The 23,788-nt window shown below is 42.8% G+C and overlaps 2 long non-coding RNA genes across 2 annotated transcripts; one reads left to right on the top strand and one right to left on the bottom strand.

The window, feature by feature from the left end:
• The first annotated feature begins 3,101 nt into the window (after nt 1–3,101).
• LOC129670248 (uncharacterized) lies at nt 3,102–7,298 on the top strand. The gene is made up of 3 exons (XR_008719151.1): nt 3,102–3,205; nt 5,630–5,764; nt 7,237–7,298. It is a non-coding gene; the product is annotated as an uncharacterized LOC129670248 (long non-coding RNA).
• Nucleotides 7,299–16,628: 9,330 nt separating this feature from the next.
• LOC129670247 (uncharacterized) lies at nt 16,629–19,913 on the bottom strand. The gene is made up of 4 exons (XR_008719150.1): nt 19,853–19,913; nt 19,537–19,632; nt 17,218–17,359; nt 16,629–16,700 (listed from the first exon to the last, which is right to left on the bottom strand). It is a non-coding gene; the product is annotated as an uncharacterized LOC129670247 (long non-coding RNA).
• Nucleotides 19,914–23,788: the final 3,875 nt, after the last annotated feature.

The following is a 23,788-nucleotide window of genomic DNA, read 5'->3' as shown; positions in this document are numbered from 1 at the left end:
AAATGTAGGTGGGCTGAGGTCCTGGGCTGTATAGACAGAAAGATGTGTGTTGAGGTCCAGCATTCATCCCTGCTTTCTGATTGTGAACGTACTGTGAGCAGCTGCCTGAAGTTCTTGCTACTGTGCCTTTCCCACCTTAATGGATGAGTCCAAACAAACATGATAGAGCCATTCTGGTGAGTAAGTGAAATCATGAAAAAGTTAACAGAGAGCTCGGTAAAGCTAGCAATTATTAACTATTTGCAGCAGATGCCTGATGTATGTATACCTAGTGACATTTTTCACTCACAGGTTCAATAGATGTCTCCTGAGTATCACTGTGCTGAGCTTCTGTGAACCACATGGATACTGCTTTAAACTGTTACATTCAACTAACCCGCAGAGATGTACGACCCAATTTGACAGTGGTGGGAGAGCGGAAACCTCTTTGAAATGCTGAGTATCTAAAGCTGGGCTTAGCAGTACAGGCCATAATCCATCAACTCAAGAGGCCAAGGCAGGGGAATTTCAAGACCTGCCTGGACTACAGAAGGGAGTTCAAGGACTTACTAAGTTAGCGACTTAGTAAGACTTTTGTCCTAAAATAAGAATTAAAAAGAGGACTGGGTTTAAGCTCAGTGGCAGACCACTTGCCTGATGTGTTTGAGGTCCCAAGTTTAATCACCAGTACTGGAAAAAGCGTTGAGTGTTTGACACATGATTCTCTGTGGTTTTTAGTTACGGTGGTCAAATGTGGAATTGCTGCTGCCTTCTTAACCTGCCAGGCTACCTATCTTCTCAAGTAAGATATCTAAATCGCTTGTTATGCTTCTGATAATTGACCCCCAGCCCCAGTGACCTGACAGACGACTTGATGTCTCCATTATTCTAGTGGATTTTCCTCATTTGTATCTCTCATGTGACACTGGACGCCATGCTGTTTTCACCGTGCAACATTTTACAGAAAGGGAGCAACTATTTCTTCCATTTTGAAAATTATTTAGGATATAAAAATCTGACAGCCTTACAGCATTCCACCGCTATAGCTAGCATTCTACTGGGCTATAGAAATGTTCGATTTACCATTTCAAAACCAAATGTGAGAGACATTTCTGAAAGCTGAGTTGAGCTTCTAGACCTCAGTAAGAAGGTATAAAACAAACAAGTGTTATTGCTCCCTGCTGGTGTGGTTTGTTTTAAGTTCTGCTGAACCTGGGAAGAAAGAAATGTACTGTAATTCACAAGCTGACACATGATGTGTTGTTCTGTTCTCATCTCTTACAGAGATGTGCTCTGAATTCAAAGAAAAGACTGTTTCTCTGATTTAGGAGACACTGACTATTGCAACATCTGTCTCGTTCAGGACTCAAACTGGGGGAGCAACTGAAGTGTACCCATTCTGAGTGCCAAGTTATAGAAGGTGTTTTCTTTTTTCTTTTTCTCTTGGAATAAGATCAGTCTGAAAATACGACACGTCCCTTAAAACTTATTTTTAAATTTTCAGATTTCATGGGATCAGTCACCCTGACGTGGGACTTTCTCTGTTTCAAAACTGGGACCCCTACGCACTGTGAAAACTCCAGACCCCGTGCAAATGGCATCATGTCATGGCTTTCTGGTGACTGTATCAGTGGCAGGCACTTGCTCTGTGGAATACTCTAGGGTGGTGATGTCCTTAGGATGACTTAGGTAGAGTGTGTGACACCCCCTGACACCAGGCTGCAGAACAGCTGAACAGTCTATGGCATGTTCTGGGTGCACAGGCTTTACAAGTTAGTTCTGCCTTCGACACTCCATGGCCTCCATAGATTCTGTGACTCTCCTGAGGAAGGTGTGGGTCTCCACAGCGCATCTGCTGGGAAAGTAGCATTACTGTTATTCAAATAAGGCACGGAGCAAAAAGGCCTTGGGGTAGAAGCAATGAGGACAAGTTACATCTGAGTAATTCTGTTTGATGGGAAAGAAAGTTTGTTAAAGAAAGTCTTACAGTAATATTTTACCTTTAGGTTAGGCTCTTAGAGAAGGCTCATGCTCTCTCACAATTTGAGTCTGTGGTGATGGTGTGATAATAACTTAGAGGAATATGATTGCCTTTGTTTTGTTTTTTCATGAAGAAAAGAGGTCTGAAGAAAAGGAAGGAGAGACAAGCTGGGCCAATCCCAGAGAAGAGAAAGGGGGATTTTCTTTTCTTTTCTTTTTTAACCTTTAACTTTCTTTATTTAGTTGTTCACTTTACATCCCAATCATAGTCCCCATCCTCCTCTTCTCTTGGTCCCTCTTTCCCACCCTCTCCCGCCTCCCTCCTACCCTTCAGGAAAAGGGGGCCTATATATTGCCAATATGGGAACTTATTTATCTTTTAGAGTATATATAACTTATCTTAGAGCCCTAGTAGGAAATCAAAGGCATATTTGAGATAAAAATGTATTAAAGGGATTTCTAGAAGGGGTAGCCACGGTTTAGGAAAGGCATTAGGGGATGCTATACATACATGCAAACTACCAACAGTCTGAGCTGTTAGCAGTGCTGGCCTGAAGATGCAAAGGAAAGAAAGTACCTGAACTTGCAGAAAAAGCACAAGGGAGCAACAGTACTTCATGTAGGGAACTATCTACTCTGATCCATTTGAATCCCTGGCTGTGCCCTATTTGTGAAACCAACAAGACATCAAGTATAGCGGTATAAGCCACGCAGACCACCACTGAGAGCCCATAGCGCAGTGCACAGGAGCAGGCCACTCATGGAGCTCCTTACCCTCCTCAGATGGTCCTGCTCAGCTCTCTCTTCACTCGCTGCCATCTTAGCACATCCTTTCAATCACGGAGTGCCTGTTGACTACACTGGGTGGACTTTTTTTTTTTTTTAATTCTCATCTGAGACACATACAGTTAAGTGGAGAAAAATGTGATCAGCCCTTTCTTTGGGTCTCTAAGTAGCTCATGTTAATTATTAAACTTGCTCTAAGGTCATTTGTGAACTTTCACTTTGGTGCACATTTGGCAGGGACAGAAACAAGTTAGGTGAGTTACAGTCTGACTGGAAGCGAGCAGCCTGCAGGCTGCCCTGTAACCAGGTAACGCGGCATCGTCTAGAGAGGAAAGATTTCTCCTTTGAACTGCAAGACAGACACCGAGTCAGGTACTGTTTGATTCAGAGACGTCTTCAGTTTCTAACTCTGCGTCTCCGGCTGTCGTTGCTGTGAACAAAAGGAGGTGGGCGGTGCAAGGTAAGAACATGGAGGAGATTGTGTCTTTCTGGCTCCCAGAGGAAGGGGAGCTGGGAGAGGAGGCAAAGGAGATCAGGGAGGGGGCAGGAGAAAATAAAGGCAGAAGTAGGGAGGGGACTTAACTGACCGTACAGCGCGCCTCTCTGTGGCTGAAACAGTCTACTTAAAAAAACACAGAGAGACACTGAGTTTATCCTTAGGGAGGACGAATGGACTCGAACACCACCACACCCAGAAAATGCGATCTATTGTTGATATGACTGTTTTGTTTCAGAGGAAAAGAAGTACTTCTGAACTTAAAAGCGTATTGAAGCCCAGTGTGTGGGGCATACCTCCATTGTTCTAGCTTGGGACTAGGCGTTAAGATGAAATATTATAAAACAATGTGCCCAAATTGGATTACATGCCATATAGAGCATGCAAGCCGGACCCTGAGCTTTCCGTCTAGGTATCAAATCCTCCTTTGCGCCATTCTTCTGTGGTAGATGCATTACTGAAAACTGGGTGTTTGCAAATTGAATTCAATTACAAAGAGACTGAAGAATGTAGGGAATTTTGCAATGTAAAAGAACACTTGGTAATGTCAGCACTCCTGTCACGCCTCAAAAGACCCCAGACCTCCCCTTTTCTGGGTGACTAAGCACAGGCACACAGACTCATTTTCTTTTCCTGGCTTCCGGTGCAATGTTCAGCATCTATTTGGTATGCAGTAAACCTTCCCAGTCCTGAACCAAATGTAAGTTGTCTATTTTGCACCAGCTGAATCAGGACATACCTGTACGATAAATCCACTGAATTTTGGGAGCAAGGTCAGACATTCTTGTTTGAGATTATCTGGGCTGGTGCTTTTCTGCAATGGTATAACTACTACCACATAGAGTGTTTTCTTAGCATTTTACATTATTGTATATGTAATAACATGGGTTTATTCCTTTTGGTTTTCAAGCTTTCAGAGAACCTCAGAGCCAGTGTTTTGGGAGTATTTGTCTACTCACTTCTGGTGGGCACTTGGGAGCAATCTCTAGCCTTTCTAGAACAGCATGAGAGGTTTCAGCCAGGCTGCGTGAATTCTGTTTTCCTTGGCATGGAGAAAAAGCCCATTATTCCAGATCTGTAAAATCAGACGTGCGATATTTAGATATGGATGAACTAATTAAAAATCTTTGAGTACTACATCAGGCCCTCACACTTGTGGAAATGGACGGCTGGTCCTGGATCTCTTCCCAGTGCCCTCTGGAGAGGCAAGGCATGCATGGCGGTAAACAGACAGTAGCTGGCTCAGGTGCCCAGGATGTGAGCTGGCAGTTTGAGGGGAACTACTGAGGAAAGGTTCTGTTGAGAACGAGGCCAGGCGCTCATAAAGCCACGAGGGTTAGCAGCTTAGGTAGAGGCTGTCAGATGGAAGCCTTGCTTGCTTGCTAACAAGAAACACAGTGTAGCTATCATGCAGGGTTCAAATCCAACAGTCACAGGACAGGAGGCTGGGGAATGAGAAAAACAACATGGACCCCTCTCAGGTTACTAGGGAGCAGAGGACTAGAAGTTATTTCTATGATTATTGCTTTTTGTTTCTTGCACAGTGGTGAATTAATGAATGGTTTCAACATGCATTAAATAACTATTGAAACAAGATGAGCTGCGTTGTGATTTTCTATAATACTTTTCATATGCTCCCTCTCTCCTGAGCATATGAAAGATGGTGGGTGCCTCTGGAGACACTAAGACTACATTATTTATTTACTTATTCATTCAATTATTTGAAATGTACTTACTTCTCTCCCTCCCCCCTACTTTCTTCCACCCCTCCCATCCCCCTTTTAAACTCACAGCTTCTTATTCTTTAATTATTATATGTACATGGGTAAGTATAGAAATGCAGTTCGATGAAAGGAGAAGTCTTCAGTTGCCTCCAGCTCTCCCTCTAGAGGCGAGGCCTTGGGTGCTTCGCCTTGTCCACGCTGGCAGGTCAGCTGGTGCCGTCATTGTTTGGGATTCATTTAAGCAGCGTAGTATTATTATTTCATGGGTGTAGCTTTCCGGTCATATCTAGCAGACACTACCATGTAGCGCATTGCCTGGTCCTGAGGCTCTTAGAATCTTTCTACCGCCTCCCCACTCTCTCCGTGTTCTCAGAGGCTTAGGTGTAGGCGTTCGTTGTGTTGTAGATCAGTCTGGACTGTCACCCCCCCCCCAGACTCAGTTATTCTTTACGTTAGACCACTGTGGCTTTCCATAATAGTCTCCATCTACTGTGGAGGGAAAAAAATCTTCTTTGATGAGTGAGAACTACCCTTCTTGGGCTAGCCTTACATTTACCTCATGTCTTTAATTTTCCGTTCCAGTATACCTCATTGACAGTATACAGGCAAAAAAAAAAAAAAAAAAAAAAAAAAAGAATTTTTATTTCACTTTATGTTTTACAAGGCACAAAACTGCATTGCACCAATCAGCAGTAAACATGCTCCTAATAACTGAGCCATCTCAAGAGGCCTGAGCTAACTGGAATGATGCTTGCCTGGCTGATCTCTCTGCTGAGTATGGAATTACTACTTCTAGCAAGTAAGTAGCAAGTGTGTGAACAGAGGACAGGTCAGACCACTAAGTGACTCTGGGATTAGTAAAGAAAATACTGCCTTGCTTGTAGACTATAGACACACACAGGTTTTACTTGCTCACACAAAATGTGAGTGAGAGCATTATTTTAGAAGGAAGTCTTGCAGTATCTCAATTGTCTTTTTTTTTTTCCTTAATGAGTTTTGACAAATTAGCAAACAATATGGGGTTATTTGTTAAATATTTATGAATAGATATGTCAACCTTTAATGACCAGTGGGATGGTTGGTACAATTCAAATATTTTAATAATAGCTTAACTTCTTCTATAATCCCTTTTTTGGGCTAATAGATATAATTCTTATTAGATTTTATTGTTATATCTTCCCAAAGGGATTGTGTCTTAGTGATTAATGGCTGGTTGTATTAAAATTACCCTTTTCCCTCTAGTCATGCTTCCAATTTCTCTTTGAGTTTGGTAATTCTCTGTATTTTCTTATGACATTTTTGTTTTATTTGTATAAAAGTATATAGTCATCTCTGGTGTCTTAGGATGGTTTGATAGGGTTGATAAGTTGATATGAATGGGTTTCCATCATTCTTTGGTGTGTAGTGAGCCATCCACATGGTTGCTCTACATAATGCCCTGGGCTAGTTCATAGGCGAGGTCTGGTTTATCCTTGAGATTTTCTGACATAGAAATGAAGCAGTTATCTATAGCTAGCATATAGGTAGTACATAACATTTTGCTTATTATCACATGGAAGTGCTGAGTGATTTTTGATAGTCTCCTTAAAGTGGCTTTACTTTGACCAAGACATATCTGGGAATGTCCTCAAAGGTGTCATTAAATGCAATTTGGACTAGCATCTAAAGTTCAAACTCCTTCTCCCCCATTTAACAGAGGTTCTACAATATTCTTGCTTTAGTCCATCTATGATCATTCAAAGCAAAAATTATAAAGTTCTTGAATGCACTGGGGAGTCATTATGATTATGTGTTCAAAAGGGCTTAAAAGGGAAAATTACAGGGAGTCAAGAAGAAAGGAAGCAGGCACATCTCCAAGAAGTTTGTCCTATTCCCAGGAAATAGCAACATAAGAAATAAGTAGTAAACTTCATATTTGAATGTGGCTGTGTACTAAATAGTGGAAAAGAGAAGAGAGGCAATGTGTATTCATAGGAAGCAAGTGTGTCTCTTGAGACTATTTCTAAGGGAAGCAGAAATTCAGGATCGTCCTGATGAACATCAGGGTTCTGGATTGCTAGAATGAGAGTGGTCAATTTTTCTTAAAGTAGGACTCTGAAGGTGTGTTCCCTGGACCAATAATGCCTGAACAGGAGTGAGCATTCTGAATCACAAACTCTCTTAATAGGGCCCAGTGATCCATACTTCATCCAGCTAAAGTCTACTTTAAAATATTGGAGGCTCCAGTGGCTTCTATGTCCCTTCACAACTAGTATCTTCTCATATTGACAGACCCCTACGTGAGTTTCAAGATTGAACCTGCAGAAGGAAGCCTTGCAGGGGGAACATGGATCACAGTTGTTTTTGATGGTAGGTTTGGGCTTTCCTGAATTTGAGTGTTGGATTTATTGATCCAAAGTCCAAAGAAGTATGAATCCTGGCTGCCTTGTCTAAGAACAGCTCTAAAGAAGCGCCTGAGTAGGGTGAACCGATTGACCCAACTCTGTCTCTGCAGATGCTAACTGCCCTGAGCCACAGCAGAGGCCACTGTAGCATTGGTGTCCTCCTGTTGGGATGCTTGGAAGACGATGAGCTGACATGGAAGTGCACAGTATAGTTCTAAGCGCGGTCTTGGCTGTTGCTCTTGCAAATGATTCCATGTTAGGAGCTTCTAAGCCATGCGTTACCTTACGTACCCATGTCCACCATGGCACAAAGCAACTTGGAAGGCTGAAAAACTCTTTCCTAGGGAGTAATCAGACGCGAAGAGAGAAAAAAATTGGTAGGCTCATAAAAGAACTTTTGTGAAACACTGTAATTGCCTTTGGAAATGAGTGTTCGTTTTATCCTCAGGCAAAAGCAACGTCTTACGTTGCCCCCCTGTGGCCAATGTTTGCATTGTCCTGTGTATCTCAGCCTGCGATTTCTCCTGTGTTTAGGACTGGAGACCCGCGTTCTTTACCCCAGCAATGGCTCTAGGCTGGAGATAGACCTGGTGAACGTGGCAGAACCTGCCTTAAGGATCCCCTGTGATGTCTCTCCTGTCTTTGCGGATTTGCCTGTGGTGACATGCCAGACAAGGTACACTTGTCTGAAATACAAAACCTGTCAGGGCGAAGGGGCTCTGCTTTTCTCAGTAGCTGATATGTTAGACAACTCCCGCACTGACTGCTGTTATCAGGTGTGGCTTTAAAAAAACACCTTCGAATATGCTCCTGTGCTTTAAGAAAGACCTTTCCCTTTAATCTCTCTTGGAGTAGGAAATAGAAACATAAAGCTCTGGCCATGTCAGAAAGGACAAATAAAAGAAAATAGAAATTATCACGATCACAAACAAAAACCATCACCCACCAATGTTCCTCTGTTTTGTAAAACTTTGACTTTTCTTTTTTACTTCTATCTTTGAGCTTATAATATAAGCATATCATTTTCCCCTGTTCCTTTCCACCCTCCAAAGCTGCCTACATGCCCTTCCTTGCTCTCTTTCAAATTTATGGCTCATTCCTCCATTTATTGTGTATGTGGTGTGTGTGCATACACACATACATACTTGTATGTACGTTTTCAGGGTTGAGCATTTAGCACTACATAATCAACTGCTGTGCTCTTCCCTGAGGAAGCCCACCTCTCCCACTCTTAGCTCTCTCCAGGTGCCTGTAACTCTTTGTGTAGGGTTGGGGCCTCTTGGGCTTTTCCCCATTCACTTTGGCATGCTTATTGTCCTTGTCCAGCTCATGGTTCAGCAGTTATGTCAGTGAGACATTACAAGGAGACACAGTCTCACAGCAGACTCCCTGACCCTCTGGCTTTTACAATCTTTCTAAAGGCCTCAGCATGAAGTAAATGAGTAATCAATAAATGGGAAACATCATTATTTACGTTGTCATGGGAAAAATAATGCATGGATTCTAACCTTTCCTTTTTATATCTAAGGTGTTGTGCAGTCGAGAACTGAACCTGATCAAAAAGAGAAGGATGAAACTATATATGGAGTCAGGGAAGAGAGTTGAAACAGTCAAGAAAAAGGAAGGAAAATGAATCTATTAATACATAACTGATTGAGCATTAGCTACTCTGTGACCTAAAAAAAATTATATTTATCTCTTGCCATCTACTCTATTTGGGTGTTAGTTCTTTTTGTCTAGAACTTTCAGAGGTGCTATTGTTACTAGCATGTGATCTCTCCAATTTTTAAATGTAAGCTCTTTGTGCTATGATCTTGTCTCTTAAAACCCCCTTTATTCTATCCCAAAAGTTTAGGTATGTTGTGTTTTAATTTAGTTCTAAAAATGTTTTAGTTTCCTTCTTGATTTCTGTCTTGACCCACTTTTCATTTAGTGGTGAATTATCCCATTTCTGTAAGTTATATACATTTTGGTTTTTGTTTGTTTGTTTTTTGGTTGTTGTTTGTATCCAGCTTTAATTTATAGTGGTCATATAGAATGCAGGATATAATTTAATTTTCTTATATCTGTTGAGGCTTGTTGTGTGTGCAAGTATGTGGTTAATGTTAAAGAAAGTTTCATGAGCTGCTGAGAAGAAAGTATATTCTTTTGTGTTTGGGTGAAATATCTGCTATGACCATTTGATTTATGATATTATTTAACTCTAGCATTTCTTTGTTTAGTTTTTGTCTGGATGATCTGTCTATTGGTGTGGGTGATGTATTGAAATTTCCTACTATCACTGTGATTTCAGCTATAGTAGTGTTTCTTTTATGAACTTGTGCCATAGTGTTTGGTGCACAGATATTTAGAGTTGCAATATCCTATTGGTAAATTTTTTCCTTGACGAGTATGCACTGTCCCTTTCTATCTCTTCTAACAAGTTTTGAAGTATACTTTGCCAAATATTAAAATGGCCATACCTGCTTACTTCTTGGACCTATGCTGGAAACCAGCTCCAGCTGCAAGGGCTAAGATCCCATGATGGAGAAGGGGCATTGTTGACTTTCAAACAAGTGGCCCCAAACAGCTCAGTCATCTTTATTTATACAGTTACAATCCTGCTGGCCTGAGCAGTGACATCATTGATTACTTTATTAAAAAAAATAACATCAACATTACATCAGCCCCCTCATTACAAAAAGCTCCCAATAGTTTCCCTTTCTGTTTGCCCCCTCCTGCTGGGTCAATTACCCCACCCAACCATATTTTGCACTGCAAAGCACAATTTCAGCATGCCAAAATTAAATATCAAGCCAGGCATGTCCTGTTGACATGAGCATGTACCCAGCTGGTAACAAATGCGGTTACAGAGACAGATTAACCATTTATGGGAATAAGTCCATTCATCAAATAGCACACCTTTGTCATACTACTTTTTAATTGTAGATATATATGGGCCCAATGAACCAATGAACCAAGGAACCTTTCCTTGTATGCACCTATCAGTGTCTGATACTATCTTTCTAAGAGCCGTTTTTAAAGTCTCTATCGATCAGTCACAGCTTTAAGTCTCTGTTGATCAGACACAGCTTCCTCAGAACAGTTATGCGAGCAGGAACCACTGTTCTCCACAACTGCCACAGGCTTACTCAGTGTGACTACAGCTGTTTTTCTAGGAACATAATTACATGTCCCAAAATCCCAGGATTAATGGCCACATCTGGAATATCAATAGAGAGAGAGGAAAGGAGGGTTTTATTTCTCAAAAGAGTGTTGAGAAAAACATGGAGTCATCTCCAGGGTTTTCCACCTGCGTGATCCCAGCCTTGCCTATATATGACAAAATGAAACTATATTGCTATAAGTTAAACAGCATAGCAAAAGCAAGGAGAGCTTGTATCATACGTGATCCAGGTAATTAGCATAGAGACCACCAAAATTCACCATAGGTCCTTGTCAAGTGGGAAGGGGGACCCTAAGGGCTTTGCCACAGTAGAGTCCAAAAGGTTTCCATGGGCTTTGCCAATGTAGAATTCCATCAGTGAAGCACTCATACACTGTTCCCTGAAGATGTTTATGGCCACTGCCAGGGCTATTTTTTTTTTAATTTTATTTTTCTTTTTAGTTACATTTTGTTAACTCTGTGTCCCAGCTGTATCCCGCTCCCTCATTCCCTCCCCAACCCCACACTCCCTCCCTGGTCTCCTCCCTGCCCCTTTCCAAGTCCACTGATAGGGGAGGACCTCCTCCCCTTTCATCTGACCCTGTTTTATCAGGTATCTTCAGGGCTGGCTGCAAAGTCCTCCTCTGTGGCCTAACAGACTGCTCCTCCCCGGGGGCGGGGGTGGGGGCGTCAAACAGCCTGCCCTTGAGATCCTGTTAGAAATAGTCCGTGTTCCCCTTACTTTGGAAAACTACTTGGTTACTGAGCTACCACGGGCCACATCCGAGCAGAAGTTCTAGGTTATATCCATAGATGGTCCTTGGTTGAGTGTCAGTCTCAGAAAAGACCCTGTGCCCAGATATATTTGGTCCTTGTATAGCTCCTATCCTTTCCATATCATACTAACTTCCCTTCTTTCATATGATTCCCTGCACTCTGCTGAGGGTTTGGTTATGAGTCTTAGTGTCTGCTTTGAAACACTGTTAGGTAGAGTCTTTCAGATGCCTTTTGTATTAGATAAATAGAAATGGGGTAGGTATGCCAGCCATTCATTACTTCATTACTTCTATTAACTGCAATAATGATCATGAAATCTATCCTCGACTGTGTCCCTGCTGCTGCAGAACATTTGACTGTATTATTGAATTAATCTTCACCACATTCCTGAGAGCTGGACCACAACACTAACCATTTTAGAGATGAGTAAGTTGAGACATGTTGTACTTAAGATATTAAGAGCACACAGGAACCTGGAGTCTGACTGCAAGATTTGCACTATTCCTCAGGCTTAGAGAGCAAAGAAAGTATCTGACCCAAGATATCCACAGATCTTTCAGCTAACGGTAACATTCTCAGGTAAGAATGCAAAAGTAGAGGCCTGGAGAAGCAGCTAAGAAATGTAAAACTTTGGCTCAAAATGCACTGTACAAATTGCAAAGTTAATTCCCCTGTGCTTCTGTTATTTTAGCTTCCAGCCTAGAGAACAATGCTAACCCCTCCTGACCTGCCAAGCCCAGAAACATGAGGATGGACACTCACGTATGGATACTGATCTAGCCGATAGCCCTCGTTGACTGCTGAGGGGTTTAGGATAAGGTGTCGAAGTTGGCCGAGGCTGAATCTGCCACAGAAGGGTTCAGTTGAACTGGTGAGGACCCCATCAGAGCTGGAGCCTTCTAGGCCTGTATATAATTTCAATAAAAAGGAACAGAGGCATAGCCATGAGGCACGACAGTATGTGTACAGGAAATGAACAGTAACATCGGCCCCATCTGCCTAGAGAGAGGTGGGAAGAATTCAGAGGCCCAGCACCTTCCAATTGGGAGGTTCTAGCTATGAGAAACGCTTTCTGGCTGCCACAGAACATGGAATAATAATACCATTTTCTCTGTGTGCCAAGATGTGAAGCTGATTAGAAGCAAGAGAGAGGGAATATCAATAGAAAATTAATTATCAATTTATTTGTTTTATGTGCATGTGTGCCTAGGTGATTGTAAGTGTACCATGCGCACGCAGGAGCCAATGAATGTTAGTCAAAGGAGGGAATCAGATCACCTGGGGCTGGAGTGGGTGCTCAGAGCTGAACCTGGGTCCTCTGGAAGAAGAGTAAATACACTTAAACAGACCCATTTCCCTATCTCTTCAAGAAAACTTTTCAGTTCACTTTAGGAAGAGTTTTTAGAATACATCATCCAGTGGTGAGATTGGGCAACAAAGCACACTAGCCCAGTTTAAGAATGTCTTGTCTACATTCTCATGTAATAATTCTCTTGTATCAGCTAGAAATAGTGCTGCACACTCGGGAAGCTGTGACAGGAGGGTCACAAGTTCAAGGCTGCTCTGAACAACTCAGTGAGAAACCGTCTCAAAACATTTTATAATTGAAGGGGTGTGTCAGTATGGCACAACTGAAGAGCTTGTGAGGAGCACCTGCCAAGCCTTGAATTTTGATCTCCATCAGCACACTCACAGAAATCACTGATAAACATTTCAATTTTGAACTAAACAAGATTTTTAAAAACAAAGCCATTGCCATGTATCCCTAGTCTCTTCTCCCTGTTTAGAATAAACTCTCTGGCAGTGTTTCTCTCCACCAAACTGCAGGAAGCACACTTCTTTGGTTGACACACACCCCAAGCATCTCCCTCGCTCATGCAGAGCCACGCTCCTGGCCACTCCATCCAGATCCAGTGCCCATGCTTGCATTTGATTCTAGTAGCACTTTGGTCAAGAAATGGAGATGGCTTCTACATCATAAGAAAAGAAAAGGGAGACAGAGATAGAAGAGAAAACCCCAACTGGTCAACCCAGGAGACACCTTGTTCAAATCCAAGCTGGAGCAGAACACGAGCTGAAACTGGTTTCAGACTGCATTTCACCACAAGCAGCTCCTCGAGGGTGGCTTGGATCTATCAGAATAAATAGAAATGCGGTCGTTCAAAGGCCGGGCCCAAAGGCCACCCGTAAAACTCCCATGTTCACCTTCATCATTGGAAGAAGACCCTCACCTGCTGGGCTGTGGCGTTCGCAGGAACTGGCTGGCTAGAGACGTTGCCCCAAGTCAGGAAAAAGTTTCCCTTCCCTGACACGTTCAACATCTAAAAAGTCAAGAGAGTCAGAATCACTGATGTGCAGTGTGCAGGGACTTCAGGCAGAGCGTCAGCCTCAGGAGAGGCCCAGCTCCTCCACGTGCTGTCTCCATTTTACTACCGTTTCAGTCTTCTAAATATGCATGGCTGAGAAACCACTGGAAGACAGTATCACCATCAAATGAAACTTCTCTTGGAATGACATGAATGGTCTATGTTTTGCCTTTCCAAGAGGAAGTGGTATAAAGGTAGCCAACGCACACCTCACCTTTGAGAGTGTGCAGTGTAACGGTGTGGCCAAGGAACACCTCACTTTTGGACCTTCCCACCACATGTTCCCTCAGGAGTGGCCTGAGAGGCAGAAGCCAGCTCATGGCATACCATGGCCTCACAAGCAATCATTCCACCTTGACTGTGCTCCCGCAGCTGTGCTCTCTTGAGCACATTACGCTTTTGAGAGAGGATTAATGAATCACCTGCCCTGTTCTCCTCTTCTCTGTGGTTCTTTGTGCCTGCGTTAGTATTAAACTAGAAGCTGTAGAAGATGGAGTCCACATTGATTCACCTTCGTATAGAAAAAGCGAACAGACAGCATACTGAAGTTGCTCAACATAGAGACAGAGCACAACTAAAAGACCCAAAGCACAAACTCGACAGATTAAACGTATAATGAAAGCACATAGAGAAATGAACTCAGAATGGGTCAGAAGGTCATGGTGCTTCATGTGTTATAAACGTGTGTGTGTCTTGTGTGTTTGTGGAAATGACCTTAACTTACTTAAAGGAATAAGTTTAAAAAGAAAAAGAAAAAATACCTGAGGCTGTGAAGTTGAACATTGGCTACCAGGTTACTCATTAAAAGGATCTGGGTTCACAGCACCCATGTTGTGGTTCACGACTGTAACTACTGTCTCCAGTTGCAGGGAATCCCACACCCTATTCTGTCCTCCACAGGCACCAGGCACACCCATGGTACACAGACATATATTCAGCCAAAATAATCACACATAAAATAAATCTAAAAATAAAAATTAAAGACTTACCTAGAAGTCAAATATTTCATCAATAAATCAACAAAAAAAGATAACCTCAATAACAAGAATGCATTAAAATACATACTCATGAGGCCAGTAAGAATTCTCAGTGAGTCAGAGCGCATGCTGCTGCGCCTGACCACCTGTGCTGGATATTAGAGACCTTGTTTTTAATTGCTGAGTAGTATTCCATTGTGTAGATGTACCACAATTTCTGTATCCATTCCTCAGTTTAGGGGCATCTGGGTTGTTTCCAGCTTCTGGCTATTATAAATAAAGCTGCCAAAAACATGGTTGAGCAAATGTCCTTGCTGTATACTTGAGCATCTCTTGGATATATGCCTAGGAGTGGTATGACTGGATCTTGAGGAAGCACTATTCCTAATTGTCTGAGAAAGTGCCTGATTGATTTCCAGAGTGGTTATACAAGTTTACATTCCCATCAGCGATGGAGTAGGGTTCCCCTTTCTCCACATCCTCTCCAACATGTGTTGTCATTTGAGTTTTTGATCTTAGCCATTCTGATGGGTGTAAGCTGAAATCTCAGGGTCGTTTTGATTTGCATTTCCCTAATGGCTAAGGATATTAAAGACCGATATGGTCAAAGAAAGAACCAATCCCTCCAAGTTGTCCTCTGACCTCCATACATAAGCCTTGAAGCCACATTGGGATATACATAAATAAGTAATGGTTTTCCTAAAGGTAAAGAAAAAATTTTAACCTTGGCAGCACTTTATTTTATATCTGTAACAGAATTGCAATTGCGTCTCGGGTTTCCTTATTTTCTGCCAGCAGTCCTTTCCCCGAGGACGGCTCCACTCTTCCCACGGCTCACTTTCAAGGGTGGAAAGACACACAGACCTGTATTTCTGGAAGTCTCTGGGCTCGGGCTCGGATCTGGTGTTTCTCCAGAAGGTAAGTGTTGACCACATCAGGATTCAGCCACGTGTTGTGGATCTGGACACCAATACTCATGCCCTGGCTGGGTGCTATCCCATGCTGCTCTGCTTCCAAGTAGTACTTGGCTCCGCCCCGCAGCTCTAGCTTAGCAGTCCTCCGCTGCCAGCTCTCTTCGTTCCCGCTCTGCTCCCAAGAGTCAAACCAGTCAGCGATGCCAACCCCAACTGAGGCCACTTCTACCTGTGCCCAAACAAGGCGATCAGGGTCAACACTATGAGTCTTCCACGCATTTTGTTCTCAAATAATGAGCACTTTAAGAGCTGCAAACACGGCATTCTTAGGCACTCTCCAACAACCCAGCCCACTCACTTTGGCCCTTGGCTATATTTGCTTCTCCACTCTTCCCCCTTTCTCTCTCTCAATCGCACAGTATCCGGACTAGAATCTATAAGGTCTAGTCCAGGACAGCCCCTGTCCTAACACCCTATGTCTGTGTGATGCTGTAAAAAGATAGAATTAAACCCTTGAGAGGCCTAGAATGGCGCTAGCTCCTCAAAATCCATGACTCTCTCCAGCAAGCAAATTAGTTTCAGAGAGAATATGAAGAACATTGTGGGTCTCTGCCAAAGGCACGAGTGGATGTGGGCGGCTTTCTAAAAGTACGAGGCTGATAGAGGATCCCTACACAACGCTAACCCAAACAGCGGGAAGAGCACAAGTTTTTGAGTCAGACCAATCTGATTCTGAATTGTGAATACTTCTCTTATTAGTCAAGCAGTTTTAAACAGGCCATACAGCTCTTCAAAACCTCAGTTTTCTCCTCTAGACAGTGGAACTATGCCTGTTTCACAGAGATAAATATTATTAGCAAGGTTGTAAAATGTAGCATAATCCTGGGCTTATAATACCACTGTTGTCAATTCACTTTCAGCAATTAATGTCCATGCTCAACCAGTACAACATGGCGCTTCACAGCTGTAGAAGGGGGAAGCCTTATCTTTGATCCTTTCTTCTTTCAGGGGTAAGGGTCTGTGAGGAAAGGAAAGGCAATGCAGAGGAAGTGAATACCTTAGTCCTTGGCTCCTCTGAACAACTGAAGCGCAAGGAAGCCTGGCTGTCTGCCTGGATCCAGAATGTGTAATTGTTTGTCTCTGGAGCCACAAAGAACCCACTGAGTCGTGCTCTGGAACACAGGAGAAAAGAGTCAACCAAGACTAAACAAGGTCTGAATCACTGAGAAGTCATAGCAGCCCTTGGACTTATCTCCTCATTATGGAACCACCACAGGATTATTCTTAGGATTGGAGAAAAAGCAAGCACACCTGCATGAGCTCAGCACCTCAGCCTCCACACACCTACAAATCACTGCAGCTGTACCATCCCTCAAACAATCGATGACCACAGCAGAGGACAACGTGGACGCGTGGCTGAGAAGACAACTTATCTCCAAAGTAGGTGTAGAATTACAGGAAATACAGGTTTTACATGTTGGCCAGTATTTGATTGTGCACTACAAAATGTTATATGATCAGCAGAATGACCAACAGCGGCTGAGAACATTGTCAAACACGCCTCATGTTGAACTGGCTCATGTGACAAACGATCCCCTAGAAATACCTTTGCTTTCTTTCCTGGGTCCTCACTCACCTAAGTTAGTAGATATATTTTTGTTATGTATTCCTACTTTAGCTACAAAATACCTGAAAGGTCGCCCTTCTTCTGACCAAAATCCGGATGGAGAACTGGCATTAGGGACTATCTGCCACCTATAACCTGGAGTGATTTCAGTCAGTTCCACATCCTTAACAGCCTCTCCAACTTCAAAAAGAAGTCCTCGATTGCCTGTAAGACACATATGACCTATAGTCAACTCAAACCCCACTCAGATCACAGGGTGAATGGCATTGCCGATGCTTTCTCGGATGGTGTGTTGCCAGAGACCAAGATGGGATGGTCCTATGAGAGATTCTATAGATACTGGGAACTTTCTAGAAAGAAAAATTCCCTGGGTAGAAGTTAGCCAATTAGAAAGACCAACCTGATGAGAAACATTAAAGAGAGATGTTCTCAGAGGACAGAGGGTAGGAGGAAGCCTTTTTAGCTTCCATGCCACAGAAGAAGGCCCAGTCCTGGAGAGGACATGAAGGAACAAATGATGCTGTTCTAAAAGGTGGCCTGTGTAATGATAACATGGGACATTGCCTGACTTTGTGCCTTCTGAGGCGGGATATGAACTCGAAAACCTGTTTAAGCCCACAAGTTCCGTTTCATAAAATTTCCTTTCCCAAAAAAAGATGCCAATCCTTCAAGTTTCCAAGTAGCATGACTTCAATTTATGGACAAGTCAGGGCCATAACTTCATTATGTGGCACTTTAACAGAAGTTGTACTTATTAATTTATACTTTATATTAAGCAAACCTTGAGGCAAAAGGCATGTGTGCATCCATATTGGATACAAATTTTGATCAATATCAGATAATCATCTTGGATGGGCCCATAGACATACGTAACTGTGTATTCCGATTCTAGCTCTACTAGAATCTACTTCACATCTACCCTTTACTAGATGTGAAATTCAGGGGCATTCCTCAATGACTCATTCACTCATACATCAAAACAGGGCTGATAATAACTAGAAACAATATGCAAAGACTAAAGGGATCTAGAAATAGAGTAAGTACTCAATAAAGGATGTCTATGATAACTCTTATTATAAACTACTATTTTGCTCCCCGTTGGTCCCTAAGATGGATAGTAAATAAGGAATAAGCAGAGAATTAAAAGCATGTTAAGAAAATTGACTTTAATTCTGGGATTCCCAACCTCTACACTGTTGCTATTTTAGTTTGGGTAGCTTTGTTGTTGGGTTTTGCTAGGCACTGTGGGATGGGCTGCACCCTTGGTTTCTACTCATTAGATGCTATTAGCGTCTTGTCCCCTGAGGACAAGAAATCAGCCACGTTGGAGAAACACTGCTTTGAGTGGTGTTCTGCCCTACTTTCACAGGGCAAACCTCCAAAGCTTTTCAGAAAGGGCATCACTGATTCAAATAGCTGCTTTCCGGAAATGATCCCACCACGACTATAGCAGCTAAAGCAGGAAACACTCAATAAGGGAACCACGTTCTGTTTCCTGACGCAGGAAACACACTTTCTCTTTATTACTTGTTTCAGTACTTTCGTCTCCTTACATACACACTGTGAATCTGGGAGTGCCAGAATTCTCAAGCCAGAGCTTTGCATTTGTCACTACACAGCAAAGGCCTGCCTCTAGGAAGGTTTCACTCCTGCAGGGCAATTTTGCTTACAGCCTTTCGAATTGACTCACTACATCTCTGAGCATTAGGTCAGTGCCTTACCCACAGAGCAGCAGCCTGTGGTTCTCAACAGAGCAGCATGCCAACCTCCCTTATCCTTAACTGCGCTGGAGCCTCCAGTGCTAATGCCTAGCAGGAAACGCGGTAGCTTCAAACAAAGCCGGACAGGTGGAACCTGCTGCCTTGCCGCCTCCATTTCTGCCTACTAAAGGCAGATGCTGGTGGCCATGTCAGAGCACATCCCCATTTGTGATATCAGCAGGAAAGTGGCCCCGGGGGAAATAAGCAGCATTTAAATATACCGCATCGTGCCTTGCTCTATGACCTACCTACTGCTGCTGCTATGAGCACAAAGAGGCATGCTCCACTGCTCCTGTCTCCTCAGCCCATAAACACACAACCATCCTACCAAATGCAGAGAGGCAGTTTGGGGATTCCATTCGGTAGCCATTCTGGGTGCTAGTTACATTCTGCCTGAAGTCTATTGTTCGGACATATGGCGGGGGCTAGGAATGCAGTGCCACTCTGCAACTGAATGACTCTAAGATGTTCCCTGATATGAAAGGCTTGACCATGACATTGGGAAACCAATCAGTCACACTGCTGAGACCGAACTCAAATATGTTTCCTTCTGCTTTCTGGCTCCTTGAAGCAAAGCATGCCAGTAGAGAGTATACTGAGAAGCCCTAGGGTCTTCCTTACCTGCCTGAGGAGCAGTGAGCCTTGCTCCTTTTCCTGGAGCCCTGGTGGTGCACTCAATCTTCCTGGGAGACACATGTCTAATGTCACATGGAATTCCTAAGGAGAATTTTCAAATTTCATAAGTATACATGTAAATAAAGACACACTCTTACACAAATGTACACATAAAAATCTACACACATACACCAAATACATACATACATGTATGTATGTTTCAAATGGAAGAAAACTTCCCCTCACAACCATGAGCCATAAGGGATGCACATCCCTACAGCATTTAAAACTGAACCATTTTCAGCCATTTTAGCATAATTACCTGCAATGGTAACCTGGGCAGAAGAGTCAAAGAAATCCCCTGTAATGGTGATATCTGTTCTTCCCCCCAGGCTCCCAACTTTTGGAAACACAGAGAGGATTTCTGCAAGAGTTTATTAAAAAAAAAAAAAAAACATAAGCTTCTAAATATATAATGTGATGTGCCCCTGAAAATAAGAGAAACCATCAACACTTAATTCTTATACTTCAAGTTGAGCAGCAGTTGAAAGTTTTTCTAACAGTCATTTTACACGCACATAATAACAAAGGGACTATAAATATATATTATATGGGATCAGTAGTTAGAAGGAAAGTCACACACAGCATCAGCAAGGGCCTCTGCATCCCTTATGCATTCTTATGCAATCTGTCCTTCACATCAAGAGTTTAGTTTAACATCAGGGAGGAGTAGGCTACACCACATGGAGGAGTCAATAGATGCACTGAGTGGGGTTTTGGTTACCCAGTCTTTACTTCTTGCCCATGCTGCAGGCTTCCTCCCCAGGCACATGCAATGTCTCACCCACACTCTTTCCCAGCTGAGTCCAGTATGTTGCAATGTGAAGCATACTCACAAGGGTTTTGTTACCCTTTCCTTAAAGACTATAATTGTGTGTAGATGTGTAGAAGGGGATGAATGCAGGACTAGCAGATGCCAGAAGAGGGCATCAGATTATCTCGGGGCTGAGATGCCTCATGTGGGTGCTGGGAACTGAACTGGGTTGGTTATTCTCCAAGTTCAGCATGCACTCTTAACCACCAAGGCATCTCTCTCGTCCTTTCTTTAAATATTTACAGTTAAAAGATTTGGTTCCTTTCAGGTGAGAGAAAAAGTTGTGCTCCTTGATAAAATAAAGGTAAACTTATATGTATTTATACTATAATGTATAGTAGACATATATTCAAACATGACATATATAAAATGTATTTATACAGGTGCTGGTCATGAATAGTTACAACTTCAAAATAGGGATAATTTTTTAATTGCTTTGCTACTTGACATCTTCATACATGAATAAGGTGCATTCTAATTACCCTCACCTCCCACACTCTCAACACCCATCCCTCCCTAAGAATCCTTGCCACACATTCAAGTCTTTTTGTTTGGTTTGTTGACCCACTGATTCTAGCAAAGGTCATCTGCTTGACCACAGATTTATTCCCATCCACTGGAACTTGATACACTCATCAACAGGTCCAGAACTGAAGACAATAACTCCCCCTCTCCCAGGATCTTTCAGGATCCAATAACTAAACAGAGAGGGATAAAACCTCATGAAACCCTTCACCTCCATAACTAATGGTTAACAGGCCAGTCTTGTGCAGGTCCAGTGTAGGTAACTGGCTGCTCTGAGTTCAAGACTACAGTGACTATACTATGCCCAGAAGGTGGCATTCATATCCCTTCTTCCTGTCTCTGGTTCTTACATTCTTTCATGCCCTCCTCCATGGTCTTTCCTTAGCCTTGGGGGAAGTCATATTATTTAGAGCTGAGCACTCTGCTGTCACTCAGCATCTGGAGCAGCAGCGGGTCTCTGCATCCACTATTGTTCACTGGGAAGAGAGGCTTCCTAGCCTTTAAACACAGCTGTACATGGTATAATCTTTTTCACCATTCACACTGCACCTGTTCCATTACACCAGAAAGATAAAGATGAATTCAGATGAGTCCCTTCCTTCAAGCAGGTGAGTGTGCCAAGAAAGTGTCTGTGTATGGGCGTATAATTACAGTAGGTAATTACATACAGGTAAGCAAAATTTAAAAGGCTATGAAGTAGAGAAAGGCTTAGGAGTGGGCTGGGGTACAGACAAGAAAAACAAAACGTTCTGGAAATGATATCTGAACTGAGTCTTAAAGGATGGGTTTAAGCTGACCAAAGAGTGAAAAGAATGAAGGTGTACACCTACCGATAGTCCCAGCACTGGGAAGGCTGGAGCAAAAGCATAACAAATTCAAGGCTAACTTAGGTTATATAGTAAGACTGTTTCAGAAAGAAATTATAAAAAAAATAACTGACTACATTAGAGCAAGAATAACATTTAAAGCAAGTAAGAGCCAGAATAGGAAAGAAGGTTGCACAATGCATTTTAGGGTTGCCAGAATATACAGACAGAGGGGAAAGAGAGACGGGAAGAGAGAAAAGAAGAGAAAGAGGAAAATGAGCTTGAGAAGCACATAAGGAAGAGGTAAAGAAGTGGGCTATTTCTCACAGAAGATGTGAGTCCTCTAGAGCCACAGTTCTGAACCTGTGAGTTGTGACACCTTTAGGGGTTGAACAACCATTTCACAGGGGTCACCTAAGACCATCCTGTATATCAGATATTTGCATTACAATTCTTAACACTAGCAAATTACAGTTATGAAATAACAATGAAAAAACTCTGTGGTTGAGGGTCACCACAATATGAGGAACTGTATTAAAGGTCGCAGCATTAGGGAGGTTGAGAACCATTGGATTAGAGAATGGACCAGGTGAAGAAGTGCCAGGTGTTTGCTTGAAGTAGACATCACTGCTGGCTGTGTGGAACATGGATCTTCAGGGGACAGATGTCAAGTCAGACTCCCTAAGAAATCTCTAGAGCACGCTATGCCAGAGATTATGGGGCCCCAAACTGCCCAGCTGTTAAAAAGATAAAATAGATGTGTCAGCCAGGTGTAATACACTCCTTTAATGCCAGAAATTGGGAGGCAGAGGCAGGCAGACCTCTGATAAATGTGTGATTCCATGAGGGTGATCATAAAAAGAGCAGAGAAATGTTGGGTGAATTCAAAAATTCTTCCTCGCCAACTACTTTGGACAATCTTTGAAAGTGAAAGATCAAGCACCACATTATTCCTTTCACATGAGCTGAACCTAGCTCAGAAAGGCTTAGAAGCTTAACCACACTGGACTGGTTACCGTGTGCTAGCCTGAAGAGGCTCAGCTCCAGACTCTTAAGGATTCTCTATATCCTTGGGGATTCCTCCACTATGAAAATGCTCGGGCCTGTGAGTCATACATCCCAAGAAATGTATGATCACAGAAACTGTAAGCCTTCCCATCTGGACTGGAAACCACAGCAGAATCGTGGAATCCTGAGTTAGGGCAGAAGAGGCAGCATGCTTCCTAAGGGGTGTTGGTTATATGCATGGGGGTTATAATTTGCAGGGACCTTAGGTAGCGTCATGCACCCCCTCTTAATCTGTTTTCTCAATAGTCACACAGGGCAGTATTTCCTATTCTTTAGCTCAAAAAAATGAATGTTGGGATTATATGCTGAACACTCATCCAGGATTAAACTGCCTTGTTGCTCATGTCACTGTATCCATGGGTATGGGTTCTTCTTCACACCTATTCTCAAACACACCAGGTTTAAAGACAAGAAGGGCAAGGGTCAAATTCAGCTCCAGCAGGATGGGCTGCCTGGAGAATAAATCACGTTTGTCCCATGACCTGGGGGATGATAGCTTTCTCTTTTAGAAAGGCAGTTTTCGTTGCTTCTGAAATCTGAACCTACCTCACAGTCATGTTTTCAGTGGCTTTGTGGTGGACACTGCAAGCTCTCTTTAGCTAGCCAACCGCCTGCTAGTGAACTGAGTTCACAATTTTGTGTGAGTTTCCAATTTTCAGAGTTCATCTTTTAGTATCAGAGCTTGCCCATCAGAGGGCCACACTGTGCTTAGCTTAGCATCAGAATAGGTAAGTCATAAACCACTGAATGAGTGCATATATGCAGGGATGGGCTGGGAGAATAACCAGAAGGAAGTGCCACCTTCCTCCTGTTACTTTTCAGAACATAGAAGGCACAATGCCTGTTTATTTCTTTCATTCTATAGCCACAGACTTTGTATAGAAGTCTACAGTCAAGCTTCTTTGAATACAGTCAAAAGCTGCTTGACAGTGCATCAGCCAACAACAGATCACATCTTCATCAGTTGCTCCATAAGACTGTACTG

This window comes from Psammomys obesus, unplaced genomic scaffold, assembly GCF_907164565.1.
Source record: "Psammomys obesus unplaced genomic scaffold, mPsaObe1.curated_primary_1811, whole genome shotgun sequence".
NCBI classification, from domain to species: domain Eukaryota; kingdom Metazoa; phylum Chordata; class Mammalia; order Rodentia; family Muridae; genus Psammomys; species Psammomys obesus.
The sequence above is the reverse complement of the archived record's forward strand: the minus strand, read 5'-3'. Positions and strand labels throughout refer to the sequence as shown.